Source organism: Arachis ipaensis, chromosome B2 (assembly GCF_059453495.1).
Source record: "Arachis ipaensis isolate K30076 ecotype BB chromosome B2, ASM5945349v1, whole genome shotgun sequence".
In the NCBI taxonomy this organism is placed as follows: domain Eukaryota; kingdom Viridiplantae; phylum Streptophyta; class Magnoliopsida; order Fabales; family Fabaceae; genus Arachis; species Arachis ipaensis.
In genome coordinates, this window is record NC_142437.1 from 80,293,736 (window position 1) to 80,310,145 (window position 16,410).

Below are 16,410 nucleotides of genomic sequence, written 5' to 3' on the forward strand. Positions count from 1 at the left end.
TTTGAGAGTTGAATAATAAGCAATTAAATAATTGTAAATTAAAGCAATAAAAATTAAGAATGATTATTAATATTCTAAATAAAAAGCCTTGACTGGGGGAATGATTAATTGGAAGTTCTATCCTTGTTGGGATCTCTTAAGTGTAGTATTAAAAAGGTTGTTGTTTTCACTTAGTTAACCCTTACTAAATAAAGGAAAGTCAAGCGATTGAGCTAACTCTTATTCGCAAATCCTAGTCCTCTCCCTTGGGAAGGTCTAGCGTTAGTAAATACAGAACTAGCCAACAACTTCCCGTTTAAACAACACTTAAGCCTTCCAACTCAAGTGTCTCCTTTTAATCAACCCCCATGTCAAGTATGGAGTCTACTCCATTGACATGATTATAACGCTTACGAAAATAATAGAAGAAGACATGATAAATTAAATAAAATAGGGATTCAAAAATAATTAAAAATAAAAGTAATCTTTTGCACTAACAATTCATGAAAATAATCCAATTACTACTTTAAACAAGAGTTAAGAATAAAAGAGTAAGCAAGGAAACAAACTAGAATAGTATCTTCAACGGAGGTAATGACTTCTTCAATATCCAAGAGCATAAAACTAATTAACTATGAATGTAAAGAGAACCTAGAGGGGAAGTAATCCTCTCTAAATTCAGATATAAAAACTTAAAACTATCCTAATGAGAATATTTGAAGTTGTGTCAAGTTGCGTGTTGCGTCTCTGCATGTTCCCTGGCTTTATTTTGTGTTTCTGGCCTGAAAACTGGTTCCCTTAATTTAGGTCACGCGTACGCGTCGTCCATGCATTCGCGTCATTTAGCAATTTTCCTTGTCACGCGAGCGCGTCGTCCACGCGTTCGCGTCATTCGTGTAGACTCCAATCTACGCGTACGCGTCAGGCACGCGCACGCGTCGTTGCAATTTCCTCCATTCCACGCGTTCGCGTGAGCCATGCGCGCGCGTCAGTGTTCGCTGATCATCTCCTTAGTTTCTTGTGTTCCTTCCATTTTTGCAAGATTCTTCTCCATTTTCTAAGCCATTCCTGCCCTATGAAGCCTGAAACACTTAACACACGGATCACGGCATCGAATGGTATAAAGGAGAATTAAAATATACTAGTAAAAGGTCTCTAGGAAGCAAGTTTTCAATCATAAAACAATATTAGGAAAGGATCATAAAATCATGCAATTCGTATGCATAAGTAAGTAAAGGCTTGATGAAACCACTCAATTAAACACAAGATAAACCATAAAATAGTGGTTTATCAGTGTGCGTCTCCTATATTCAAGAAAACTATGGAAAATTATATGTCATTTCGTAACCCTGGATGTTAGCTTTCCAACGCAATTGGAACCGCCTCATTTGGACCTCTGTAGCTCAAGTTATGGTCAGTTAAGTATGGAGAGGTCAGGCTGGACAGCTTAGCAATTCCTTCAATTTCTTGTATTCGTTCCACTTTTGCATGCTTCCTTTCCATCTTCTAAGCCGTTCCTGCCCTATAAACCCTGAAAATACTTAACACACATATCAAGGCATCAAATAGTAATAAGAGAGGATTAATAATTAGTAATTTTAAGGCCAAAGAAGCATGTTTTCAATCATAGCACAAAATTAGGAAGGAAAATGTAAAACATGTGAATTGTATGAATAAGTTTGTAAAGGCTTGATAAAAACTACTCAAATTAGCACAAGATAAACTATAAAATAGTGGTTTATCACAGATCTAGATCTCAATCACTCTCTTGACCAAAAAGTAAAAAAGAAATTGTAAAAGAAATAAAATGAAAACAGAAAAGAAAATTGAGATCCAATTTCCAATTCTTAGAACTATAAAAAGGAAAAGTAAAAGATGATTCTCAGATGAAGAATTTCAGTGGAGTTCTTCAATCTGAGTTCAAAAACCAAAACAGAAAATAGAAGTTGTGCAGAAGAAAAGAAAAATGAACACAGAAAGCAAACTTAGATCTAATCCCAATTCCCCAAATTCTAAAATTCTAGAAAGGAAAAATAAAAGAGCTCAAAAGTCCCCCCTCAAATCAAAATTTGATCCTATTTATACACTTTCTATTTTCAGTCATTGAGCAATTAGAATGGGCTTTTGGGTTGGCCTTGAATGAAAGTGGGTTGGGGTGCATTGTAGCTCCTTCCAATGGAGCGTTCCGTGCATGATTTGAGCGCTACGCTCACTCCCTTTGTGTGCATCCCTCGTGCACCTTTTTTCTTCATTAGCGCTCCCCTAATAAGCGCTACGCTCACTTATTTAGCGCTGGCTCTTTGGTGCTTCTTTGGTGCGCCAATTGCCTCCCTTAGCGCTCTCTTTATGAGCGCTACGCTAGCTATTTGAGCGCTACCCTTTGGTGCGGACGGCACAAGCTTGCCTCCCAAGCTCAAAAGTCACGAAAAAGGTGACAAAGTGAGCGTGGCGCTCACTTTAGAAGTGAACGCTTGCCAAAATGTTGCTGAGCGTGGCGTTCTCTTTGTGAACGTAACACTTCCCTTATTGCTTCCCCTTTCTCTTCATTTCTTCACCTACAAGCAACCAAACAACCAATCAAAGTCTCACCGAAATTATAAGATCTTTGCATCATTCATAAAATCAATTAATTCTAGCATAAACTTTATGATTTTGTGTGAAATAAATGTTGTTTGATTGATTCAAAATAATCATGAAAATCCACTCTAATCACTTACTTATTTGCAAGAAAGTGCATAAAACCTAATGAAACAAGTAAAAAATTCTTGTGAAACTAGCATAAGATGACTTGTCATCACAACACCAAACTTAAATCTTGCTTGTCCCCAAGCAAGCACTAAACATGAGAAGAAATGAAATAAAACAATGAAGCATTTATGTCCTTATTTAGCAGGTAATTGAATTTGGGCTATGGGGTTTTATGCAGACAAGATGCAGCTCAATTATTCTTAGCTGACAAATATAAAATGTCTCTTTAAGGATTCACTAGAGTTGCTGCTATACTGCCTTGTTCTTTTATTGATCCCTTTTAGATTTTTTCTTCTTTCCTTTGCTTAGAAACTTAATTCTCAATGATAGCTTAGTGTCAAGTGTTGCAGCAGCCTTTTGGCTCAATTTTTCTCAACAGCTCTTCACTATAAATACTTGGCTCACAATTCTTCTTAGGAACATTGATGCTCAGCACCTCCTTGGGTCACTAAATACTTTGTAACTAGGTTGCTCTTGATAATGGACTTTCGGTTGATAATCCCGGATTAGTTAATCCAAGTTACCAAGTTTTAAAAGACTCCTCATAACTTAATTGTCCAAGCATATCCTAATACAAGAAGCACCACTGGCATATGTCCTAAGGTCCAAGCTCTTGGTGTCTAGCCTTATTATTTGTTTCTTCCATTCTTGTTGCCAATCCTTGGTTTTTGTTTTCTTTTTCTTTCTTACTTTTCTTTATTTTCCAGGGATGTTCATTAATTGGAGGTTTTATAACAGCCACTTAGTTCACACTACAAAAGACATTCTATTCTGCAGCTTTTATTATTGAGCTTATCATCCAATCAAGCCATTACCACCACTGAACTTTATTCTAATTCCTACTACATTGGACAATCACTTTCTATTTCAAACATTTTCTCTTATTAATACAAAAGGGAAACAAGACAGAATTTAATGCAGATGAAGATGAAAACAAGCATTTCAACTAGTACATTTAATAGACATCAAAATTTGCACTATTTGCACTAAGTATCAAGGTAACCAGCAGCTTCTCATTCAGTATATTTCAAAGTAGAGTGAATTTTGTGACCATACAACCTCTCAGGAGTGTCTTGTAGCTTTCCTTTTGTCATCATCATCTTTTACTTTTGCATTTCCCTTGGTGATGATTCTTTAAAGAGGCTAAGTGTCTTTTCTGCATAATTATTGAAAGTTGCTTGTTTTCCAAGCACTTCGGCAGATGGTTAGTATGCATGAATTATTGTAGATTCTTGAACTTACTTTGGTAAGGGAACACCAAACTTAGTCCCTTGCTACTGTCTATAATGCATCAGTTATATGAAACCTTGTGCTTTTGCTAAAAGTAATAAAACTAAAAAAAAACTAGAAAACAAAAAATGGTTTAGTGGTTTCCCTGATTTCTTGGAGCTAGTAACCATTTATGCAGAGGGTTGAAATGTGTTTTTAAATGAGATTTTTGGTAGAACACCAAACCTAGCATCCTTCATTCACCATTAAATTGTTTTGGTGTGCAACACCAAACTTAGCTCCTTGCAATATAGATAAGTCTACTTAACCTTTTTATTGAAATAGTTTAGGAAAAAAAACTACCTCTGATTAGGTTGCCTCCCAACAAGCGCTCTTTTAATGTCACTAGCTTGACATCCTTCATTCTTGCTCAACTTAATTTCTGAATCTCCTTCTCTTTGTCCCAAGGGATTCCAAATAATACTTTATCCTGTGACCATTTGTTGTGAAATTATTCTTTGTTGCTTCATCTAGGAGTTCAAGGCTTCCATAAGGGAGAACCTTTGTCACCAAGTAGGGGCCAGTCCATTTGGACTTGAGTTTTCCAGGGAAAACTTTGAGCCTGGAGTTATACAAGAGTACTTGCTGTCCTGGTTTAAACTCCTTCTTTGAGATCCTTTTGTCATGCCATCTCTTAGCTTTTTCCTTGTATATCTTAGCATTTTCATAGGCTTCCAGTATAAACTCATCCAACTCATTTAGTTGCAGTAGCCTCTTCTCTCCTACTGCTTGAGAATCAAGGTTGAGGAGTTTAGTGGCCCATAAGGCTTTATGCTCAAGCTCTACAGGGAGGTAACAAGACTTGCCATATAATAACTGAAAAGGAGACTTTCCAATAAGATTTTTGAATGCAGTTCTATATGTCAGAGAGCATCTTCTAATTTTCTGGCCCAATCCTTTCTTGTGTTCCCCACTGTTTTCTCCAAAATCCTCTTCAACTCCCTATTTGCAAGCTCTGCTTGGCCATTGGTCTGTGGGTGATATGGTGTGACTACTTTATGCATCACCCCATATTTGTGAAGTAGTTTCTCCATCTGTTTGTTGTAAAAATGACTACCACCATCATTGACAAGACCCTTAGGCACTCCATATCTAGTAAAAATGTGTTTTTTAAGGAATTCAAGGACAATTTATGCATCACATGTGGTTGTTGCCATGGCCTCCACCCACTTTGAGACATACTCTACTGCCACAAGTATGTATTTGAAAGAATATGAAGGTGAAAAAGGGCCCATAAAATCTATGCCCCAAAGATCAAAGAGTTCTACCTCCAAGATGTAGTTCTGAGGCATCTCATTCCTTCTTGTTAATCCTCCAGCTCTTTGGCATTCATTGCATTGATGAACAAACTCTCTAGCATCCTTGAATATGGTTGGCCAATAAAATCTGTTTTGAAGTACTTTGGCTGCTGTTCTTTCTGGCCCAAAATGTCCACCATAAGCTAAACCATGACAATGCCATAGTATGTCTCTCATCTCACTCTCAGGAACACATTTCCTAATTATTCCATCTGGACACCTCCTGAATAAGATGGTTCATCCCATAAGAATTTTTTGGCCTCATTGAGCAGCTTCATTACTTGTTGCTTGGTGAATTCTTAGAGAATCTTCCTTCCAACCTTGTAGTTTGCAATGTCAGCAAACCAAGGTGCCTGCTGGATTTGAAGAAGGTATTCATCTCAGAATTTTTCATTCACTGGTTGTGGTTTATGACGAACAAGATTTTTGTCACTAAAGAATGTCATAAAAACAGTTGCGTTGTAGATATAGTCTCTAAACCAACAAAAATCCCTTTCGTACAAACGTTTTGGTTGTCACAAGTAACAAACCACTTAAAATTGATAACCGAGTATTTAACCTCGGGTCGTCTTTTCAAGGAACTGCAGGGAAGTATGTTCTTATTATTGGTTATGGAAATTGTAAATTTGGGGTTTCAAGAATGAGGAACGAGTAATTTAATGACAATTAAATTAAATGGCAATTAAAATAAATAAATAACTGTAAAGCAAACTTTTGGCAAGGTATGAGAAATTGGAGGTCCTATCCTAGCTATCCTTATCAATGATGATGATGGTTGAATCTTAATTCCACTTTGTTAACCTTTACTAAGATAAAGGAAGGTCAAGGGATTAATTGGTTTGATCTTCGAATCCTATTTATTTCCTAAGAAAAGATTGGGATTATGGAAGTTCAATTCAATTAACAAAGATAACAATTATCAATCACGTTTGAGTTTGATAACTCCTGAGTTACTGATTTCTTAACCAAGACCAAAAGGAGAAAAATAAATCTACTTAGAATAAAGATGTCTTCAGAGTAAAAGCAACAATAGCATAAATAAAAGAAATCAACATTAAACTGAAATACCTCAATTAACATTAATAAAAGAGTAATCTGTAACATGAAAGGATTCATAAAGTCGCTTGCAAAAGTAAATAAAAGGAATATTAAACCTGATCAAAAGAGATAATCCTGAAAGTGAATAAAAATCCTAATCCTAAATCCTAATCCTAAAGAGAGAGGAGAGAGCCTCTCTCAAAACTAAATCTAAATCATGGAAAGTGAAAATTGGCGAGCTCCCTCTGAATGGATGCATTCCCCCACTTCATAACCTCTGGTCTATGCCTTTTGGGCTTGGATTTGGGCCAAAAAGGGCTTCAAAAATCACTGGGAGCATTTTCTGCAATTTCTGGTGCGTGGCCTCTGTCACGCGTCCGCGTGGGTCACGCGGTCGCGTCGTTCGGAGCTTTTCCTTGCCACGCGGTCACGTCAGTCATGCGACCGTGTCATATTCATTCTGCTTAAAGCCCGCGCTTGCGTTAGTTATGCGGCCGCGTCCCTGTTGATTCGCGCTTGGCACGCGATCGCGTCGTCCATGCGATCGCGTGGATGCCAGTTTCTTCAGAACTTTGTTTTGCACTTTCCTTCCATTTTTGTATGTTTTCTTTCCATCCTTTAAGTCATCCCTACCTTAAAGGATCTGAAACTACTCAACACACTAATCATGGCATCGAATGGAAATAAAGGTAATTAAAATAATTAATTTTAAAGCATAGGAAACATGTTTTTCACATACATCACATAATAAGGAAGGAGAAGTAAAACCATGCAATTAATATGAATAAGTGGGTGAAGGATTGAATAAATCACTCAAACTAAGCACAAAATATATCATAAAATATGGGTTTATCAACCTCCCCACACTTAAACAATAGCATGTCCTCATGCTAAATCCAAGGTAAAGAGTAAGGTAAGATTAAAGTGGTGGAATGTTATGCAATGCAACCTATTCTAAATGCAACTACCTAAATGAGTCATGCAATTCTAATTTATTCACTCATATATAAAGCTTACATGTAGTTAAATTAATTCACATTCTCAAGGAATCATATATATGCATAGCCAACCCTTAAATAATAAAGCACTTTTGCAAATGAGATGGGAAAGAAAAATATTTCACAAACTTGCAAAACAATTAGTAAATTAAGCATAGATATATGTTGATGAGTTATTGAACCCTCACTGAATTTTGTGTTTACTCTCTAGTCACTCAGTGTTTATTGGGTTAATCACTCTATTCTTCTTTTTATTCTTACTTTCTATAACTTTGTTCTTCATCTAACCAATCAACAATTATAGAATATAGACATATCAAAAATCATGAGGTCTTTAATCAAGGTTGTAATGGGGCCAAGGTAAAGGTAAGGATATATGTATAAGGCTAAGTGAGCTAATAAGTGAATCCTCAATTAGACTAAGATCTCATCTAACATACATACTTAGTAAAACAAAGCTACTTTACCTATTTTCCCATCTTTTCCCACTTTTGATGTTACATGCTCATGTTTCAATTTTTATTTGTTTATCCCATGTGCATTGCTTTTATTTTTGCATTTGGGGAATTCTTTTGTATCCCCTTATTCATATGCTTGAAAAATAAATAACTCTCCCTTTTTTTTTGAATGCACATGGTAATTCTTTCAATTTGATTTCTCATGAGCATGCTTCCCAAAAAGTTCTCATTTTGATTTATTTTCGTTCTTTTCAACTCTGCTACCTTTTGTTTTTATCATCAATGTTCCCAATAGGTTTCCCACATTTCAAACTATACAAGATTTTCTATCTTAAGCTAACCAAGGATTCAACTTGGGATTTTTATTTGTTTTTCTGCTTAAGGCTAGTAATGTGGTTTATAGAAAAAAAAAAGGGATTTAAAGGCTCAAGGGGGCTAACAAAGGTGATGTAAAAGGTAGGCTATTTTTGGGACAAGTGGGTTAAAATCAAATAATGGCCTCAATCACTTTCTTGGTATGTATCTATATTCTATAACTGGACATATAGATTAAAACAAAGTAAAGAACATCAGAATAAAAAAAAGAAGCGAAACACACAGGGATGAAATTATGGTTTGAATGCAACCATACAATTAATGCTCAAGACTCACAGGCTGTGTGTTCTCTAACTCAAACATCATATATCATTTATATATGTTATGCAGGTTTAGTTAAAAATTCCCATTATTCTCATAAAAAAATTATTTAGGGTGGCCTTTAAGGTTTTAATGTTTCTCCTTGATGAAATGTTGTTAACTAACTAACATGTAATGCTATATATACAAGGTGTGTGGATTGTTTTAAATCTGTTAAAGTCTCTAGTTTACTTCCTTTCTATATTTTCAATTTAAACTAAGCTATCATATGCTAAAAGGGTAAACTATACTAATTAATCCACAATTTCTATAACTACTAAGTTAGAATTGCAAGCTAAACTAAATAACTAAAATATGAACTAAAAATGCAGAATACAGGAATAGAGTAAAAATACATAAAAGTAGCAATGTATAAATACTCAGAAAATAAAAATAAAAATAGAGAGAAAAATACAGAAAAATATCCAAAATAAAAGAAAAAGAGTCTGTAGTGGTTCACCAAGATAATACGCCAGAGATGGCGACCTCCCCACACTTAAAATGAAGCATCGTCCCTGATGCTCACTCAAGCAGGGTGTGAAGGGGTGTTATCACTGGAAGGGATGGTAGCTGGGGTCTCTATGGTGGTGACTGGCTGAGGGCCTAACTGCTGCGGAGGAGGGGCTGTCTGAATGGGGATCTCGGGGTCTACAGCCTGAATATGATGCTCAGCCACCTGCTGTGATGCGGCCTGCTCTGTGCCTACCTGCTCTGTCTCTCCCTGGGGATGGGTCTTAGCCTCGGGCGCATCCGCCTCCTCCTCAGATGCCTCAGATGGTGTGTCAGGCTCAGAGGAGAGGTCGCCGGATCGTATCATCAGCTTCAGGTGCTCATAGCGTCACTTGTTGCGACGCTCCATCTGGTCAAGTCGTCGAAACAAGCAGTGCACTAGATGATAGATGGGCTCTGGGGTAGGTGGAGGTGCAGTGGTGGTGGCAGGTGTGGCTGTGGAAGAAGAGGGGCTGGCAAAAGGTGTGGCTGTCTCAGCAGTGGCAGTCAGGAATGGAGGTCTGTAGCCCAAGGCCAGAAAGTTCCTACTATACGGGATAATCTTCTTGCATTCTGTAGCAGGTGGCCTCTCATCAGCATCCTCCCATGGCACGTCAGCTCGACGGCCCAGCTGTGTAACCAGATAGGGAAAGGGAAGAGTGCCTCGGACGTGGACCTTGGCCATATAGTGCCGGATAAAGCGTGGCAGGTATAGGTCCTTACCCTCCGTCACACACCAAAGGAGGGTGATCATAGCGGCTGGTATCTCAGTCTCGTGAGTACTCGGCATAATGTAGTTGCTGAATATCTGATGCCATAGCCGAGCCTCATCATTCAGGTAAATCCGCTTGATCCCCTTGGGCATGGTGGTGTTCTGACCCATGATCCAAGGAACTGTCGGGTCAAGGGCGATCCTCGCCTTTACTGCATCCCAGTCAAATCGCATATAGCGCATATCCTCCTTAGCTTTCTGATAACCATCTGTCTGATCAGTCTTAGGCAGAAGTTTCAGAACATTTTCTATCGCCTCCTCAGTAACCAAAATCTGCTTTCCTCTGAGGTTCACTGCATCTAGGGAGGTTTTGAAGTACTTGCAGTAGAATTCCCTGACCCAAGATGCATTGACCTCAGTCAGAGGTCTCTCCAAGAAGAACCAGCCTCTTTGTTTGATTTGATCAGAGGTGTACTGCTGGAGTTCTTCTGGGATCTTCAAAGTTCACTCCAGGTATAGGTTCCTTGAGGTTGCAAACACCGGATACTTGAGCTCACAGTATTGGTTTGCAAATTTTATTGGATCAATGGCAGGAAGCAATTGGTCAGTCTTCTCCTGCGGGGTGAAGTTTTTCTCCCGCCAGGAGGCATCATGCATGAGATCTATGATAGACAAAGATGGTTCTCCTCTTTTACGTTTGCCAGTGGTAGCCTTTCCTTTTCCCTTTCTCTGGGAATCTGACATCCTGAAAGACAGAAAACCAGGATATAATAAAAATAGGAAAACAAATAGGCAAATAGTCAAAAGAAACACAAAGTGGCAAATGAGAATTAGAATGAGGTAAACGAGTTAAGTGAATGTGCATTAAGGATTGTATAGGAGTGAAAAGTTTGAAAGGAAGAATTCACAATCCAAAATGTAATAGAAGGCATGTTAAGTAGGAAAAATTATCAGTATGCCATGGTTAGAAAGTTAAAAGAAAGTGAAAAACCAGAAAAGAGATTTTAAAAGGTGAGTTTGGTTAGATTTGAAAAAGAGTGTCAAAAAATTAGAATTAGTGAGTTAGTGAAAAATGGGTTAAGGTAAGTGGCATAAGGATAAGTTTTTTAAGTAACAAGCATTCACAATTAGAAGCGATAAGTAACTCAAAACCAAACAAGGAAAACAAGTGGATGATGATTCAGATAGATATAGAAATAACAAAAAAATAGAATCAAACATCAAAATTGCAATTTAGAACCAGGATATCAAAGAAAATAAGAATGCGTGCCTAAGCATTCATGAATTGGTTTGGTGAAATATAAGGAAAGCACAGTTGAAAATGCCAAAACCAAGACATGAAGGGAAATATTTTACAGAAATTTGGGCAGCATTCCGGCTAAAAATTGGACTGTCCCGGAAAATAAACAGCAATCAAATAGTTCACATGAATTAAAATTAAAGCTTGCAGTTACATATAAGGAATATAATCATGAAAAATCAATGTAAAGAGCAGCAATATACAAGAGAGTACAGCATATGAACTAACATTACAGCAGCAGCAGGATTGCAAAAACATAAAGCAATAAACATGAACAGCGCAAATAAACAGACCTAAATCCACTAACCACATCCTAGGCTACCTAACAACCTAAAATCCACTACAGCATGCATATCTAACTAGCCTAGACAGGAACATAAACAGAAAAATATGAACTAACTACGAATAGATAAAAGGGTGACGTTTTGCAGAACCTGAAAGGCCGTAGAATGAGATTGGGCAGAAAGGTGGCTGGCGGTGGTGGTGATGGCGTTTGGCGCAGTGGCTGGCGGTGGTGGGGACGGCGGCGCAGCTATTCGGGGCAGGGGGAAAAAGAGGTAATGGGGGATAGGGGGGATAGAGGAAGGGGTGGTGGTGCTGGTGGATGGGGGGGCGCGGCTGGGACGGGTGGTGGCGGTGGGTGGTGGTGCGCGGAGGAGCAGTGGCGGAGAGGGGGGAAAGAGGAAGAAAGAAGGAGAGAGAAGGGGAGGGAAGAAGGGAGGAAAGGTGGCGGCGGCGTCTGGGAGGTCGGCGGCGTCTGGGGGTGGCGGTGGTGGTGACTGGGTGGTGGTGGTTGGGTTGGAGAAGAGAGAAGGGAGGGGAGGGGGTTCAGGGGGCGCGATAATAGGGTTTCGCGTGACCTGGGGGGTTATAAATTTGAATCCACGCGGCTGCGTGGGGCACGCGGTCGCGTAGCTGGTGCGAAATGGGGGGTGACGCGATCGCGTGGGTCACGCGATCGCATGGAAGGGATAAAAGGGGGTAGGACGCGATCGTCTGGGGCATGCGATCGCGTCGCTGGAATTTGTGCTAAACGCACGAATCCAGCGTCGTTCCAGCCCAACTCTCTGTCTCCTTTTGAGATTTGTGCAATCCATGCGACGCGATCGCGTCGCTCACGCGGTCGCGTGGGATTGATTGTGTGCAATTGACGCTATCGCATGGGGCATGCGATCGCGTGGGCCATTTTGTGCTAGACGCACAATGGCCGCACGATTCCAGCCCAACTTTCTGGACGTTGGATCCTTACGCCGATTTCCAGGTCACGCGGCCGCGTGGAGGATGCGGTCGCGTGGGAAGTGTATTTCGCCATTGACGCGATCGCATGGATGATGCGGTCGCGTCGCGCACCCCTTTTTTTTTTTTAGAATGCAGAATGCAGTATGCAGAATGCAATGCTTAATGTGAATGCTATGCATGATTCCAGGTTCAATAAAATAAAAATAAAATTCAAAAACAAACAAAACTAAATAAAATTAAAATTACAAAAGGAACGATCATACCATGGTGGGTTGTCTCCCACCTAGCACTTTTAGTTAAAGTCCTTAAGTTGGACATTAGATGAGCTTCCTGTTATGGTGGCTTGTGTTTAAATTCATCCAGAAATCTCCACCAATGTTTGGAATGCCAACAGCCTCCGGGGTCCCAAACTAGGCATGTGAAGCTTCTGAGCAGCTTCAAACAGATTTTTAGGCTCCCGGGGTGATGAATATCAGAATATTTTCCAGGATCCCAAACTTTGGTTCTAAATCCGCCTTCGTTTTGATCTATATTTTTCCATCCGGGCGGTTTGGAAATTAGATTCTCACCAAGATGACCAAACGTTTTCCGAGATCCATTCGATTGAACATGATACCAATCCGTGCACTTCGAGTTGAAGCGTGGAACCTTATTGAACCTTGTGCACCAGCTCTGAGTGCGAGCCATTTCCCTCTTACTCTTAAAGCCGCAGAGAGCTCTAAGCTGGCCATCTGTTTCAAGTAAACTGTATTCAAGTGAAAAAGTAAAGTTAAAGGTCAAGGATTGTACCCACTTGAAGCTTGTATTGGGTGGTAATGGCCTTGGGGTAGGTGTTTCCGGTGGTTCTGTAAGTTCTACTCCCTTGTACTCTTCTGTGAATTCCTCCACTTCTTTGCAAGAATCTTCAAATGCATCTGTGTCCTGGTCAAAGTCTTCTATGTCTTCCTCATCACTTGAGTCATAGATTGGAGGTTGAGAGAAATCTACCTCTACATCATCTTCGTATTCACTTGGGAAAGATTCTTCGATCTCAGAGAATTCACTTGCGGATGCAAGTTCATTACTAAGAGAGCTTGACTTGTGACTATCATCATCAAGGGAATTTGTGTCCTGGGTTATTCTGTCTAGTTCTTCATAAACGACTTGCCTTGGGAATTGTGTAATATCCTCCTTAGCATCAACTGTAACATCCTTGACGGAGTTCTCCTCAACTCTGGATTCCCATGGAGGTTCAGCGTCTCCTAGGTCTTCAACCAACTCTTCTTCTTGTACAATGACAGCTTCTTCTACTTGTTCTAGTACGAATTCATACTCTGTCTTGTCCACTGGAGTTTCTAGTGTCTCCTTCATGCTATGCTCTTCATTAGATTGTCCACATGGGGCTGTGGTCGGTCCTTGAATGTTCGCGCGTCTAGAAGCTAATTGAATTACTGCTTGCTCCAGTTGTCGAATGGTTGTTTGAACTTTATTTACTATTGCCTTGAGGTGAACCTCTGATTCTCTGGGTGATGGATTTGGACATGAAACATAGGGAAGTGGTGGTGCTTGGGAGTGATTGGATTGGAACTGGGGTAGGAAAGGATCATACGGTGGTGAATGGTGAAGAGAAGCTTGTGAGTGTAGTGGTTCAAGGTTATGTTGAGAGGATGGTCTATAGGCACGGGGTGGGGCTTGTTGGTAGTTACAAGGTTGTCCACCATATCTTTCAGCTGGGCATACATTGTAGAATGGTCATTGTCCGTGATATCTTGGAGGGTGTTGATGCCTAAAGGGTTGATTAGATCCTCTTGGCTCTATCCATCCTTGATTGGTCTGACCTTGATGCATATTCCTGCTGTAACTTCTATTTCCTTCAACAAAGTTAGAACCAAACTCAAAGCGAGAGGGGTGAGAATTCATGGTAGCAAATAAAATTAAAAAGGAAAAACAGAAATAAATAAACAAGCAAAAGAAAAATATTTACAATAACCAATAATAAGGCACACGTTAGCAGTTCCCCGGCAACGGCGCCATTTTGACGAACATGATTTTTGTCAGTAAAGAATGTCATAAAAACAGTCGCGTTGTAGATATAGTCTCTAAACCAACAAAAGTCCCTTTCGTACAAACGTTTTGGTTGTCACAAGTAACAAACTCCTTAAAATTGATAACCGAGTATTTAACCTCGGGTCGTCTTCTCAAGGAACTGCAGGGAAGTATGTTCTTATTATTGGTTATGGAAATTGTAAATTTGGGGTTTCAAGAATGAGGAACGAGTAATTTAATGACAAATAAATTAAATGGCAATTAAAATAAATAAATAACTGTAAAGCAAACTTTTGGCAAGGTATGAGAAATTGGAGGTCCTATCCTAGCTATCCTTATCAATGATGATGATGGTTGAATCTTAATTCCACTTTGTTAACCTTTACTAAGATAAAGGAAGGTCAAGGGATTAATTGGTTTGATCTTCGAATCCTATTTATTTCCTAAGAAAAGATTGGGATTATGGAAGTTCAATTCAATTAACAAAGATAACAACTATCAATCACGTTTGAGTTTGATAACTCCTGAGTTACTGATTTCTTAACCAAGACCAAAAAGGAGAAAAATAAATCTACTTGGAATAAAGATGTCTTCAGAGTAAAAGCAACAATAGCATAAATAAAAGAAATCAATATTAAACTGAAATACCTCAATTAACATTAATAAAAGAGTAATCTGTAACATGAAAGGATTCATAAAGTCGCTTGCAAAAGTAAATAAAAGGAATATTGAACCTGAGCAAAAGAGATAATCCTGAAAGTGAATAAAAATCCTAATCCTAAATCCTAATCCTAAAGAGAGAGGAGAGAGCCTCTCTCAAAACTAAATCTAAATCATGGAAAGTGAAAATTGGCGAGCTCCCTCTGAATGGATGCATTCCCCCACTTCATAACCTCTGGTCTATGCCTTCTGGGCTTGGATTTGGGCCAAAAAGGGCTTCACAAATCGCTGGGAGCGTTTTCTGCAATTTCTGGTGCGTGGCCTCTGTCACGCGTCCGCGTGGGTCACGCGGTCGCGTCGTTCGGAGCTTTCCTTGCCACGCGGTCGCGTCAGTCATGCGACCGCGTCATATTCGTTCTGCTTAAGGTGCGCGGTCGTGTTAGTCATGCGGCCGCGTCGCTGTTGATTCGCGCTTGGCACGCGATCGCGTCGTCCATGCGATCGCGTGGATGCCAGTTTCTTCAGAACTCCATTTTGCACTTTCCTTCCATTTTTGTATGTTTCCTTTCCATCCTTTAAGTCATCCCTGCCTTAGAGGATCTGAAACTACTCAACACACTAATCACGGCATCGAATAGAAATAAAGGTAATTAAAATAATTAATTTTAAAGCATATGAAACATGTTTTTCACATACATCACATAATAAGGAAGGAGAAGTAAAACCATGCAATTAATATGAATAAGTGGGTGAAGGATTGAATAAATCACTCAAACTAAGCACAAAATATATCATAAAATATGGGTTTATCAATGTATCTTGGTTAGCTTCTTGTGATAGTCTTGACAAATGGTCTGCCACTTGGTTCTCATTCCCTTTCCTATCTCTCACTTCAATGTCAAATTCTTGTAGCAGCAACACCCACCTAATAAGCCTTGGCTTTGAATCCTGTTTAGACATGAGATACTTGAGAGCAGCATGATCAGTATATACTATAACCTTTGAACTAATCAAGTATTGTCTAAATTTATCAAATGCATATACAATTGCCAAGAGCTCTTTCTCGGTGGTGGTATAATTTTTCTGTGCTTCATTCAACACCTTGCTAGTATAGTATATAACATGTTGGATCTTGTCTTTCTTTTGCTCCAATACAGCACCAATTGCAAAGTCACTTGCATCACACACATAAGTTCAAAAGGCAATTTCCAATCTGGGGGTGTGATGATTGGTGCTGTAGTGAGTTTTCTTTTCAAAGTTTCAAAGGCATGCTTGCAATTGTCATCAAAGATGAAAGGATTATCAATCACTAGCAAATTGCTTAGTGGTTTTGCTATTTTTGAAAAACTTTGATGAATCTCCTGTAAAAACCAGCATGTCCAAGAAAACTTCTTACTGCTTTCACATTAACAGGTATAGGAAGCTTTTCAATGATTTCTATTTTTGCTTTGTCAACTTCTATACCTTTGCTTGAAATCTTATGCCCAAGAACTATCCCTTCAGGAACCATGAAATGACATTT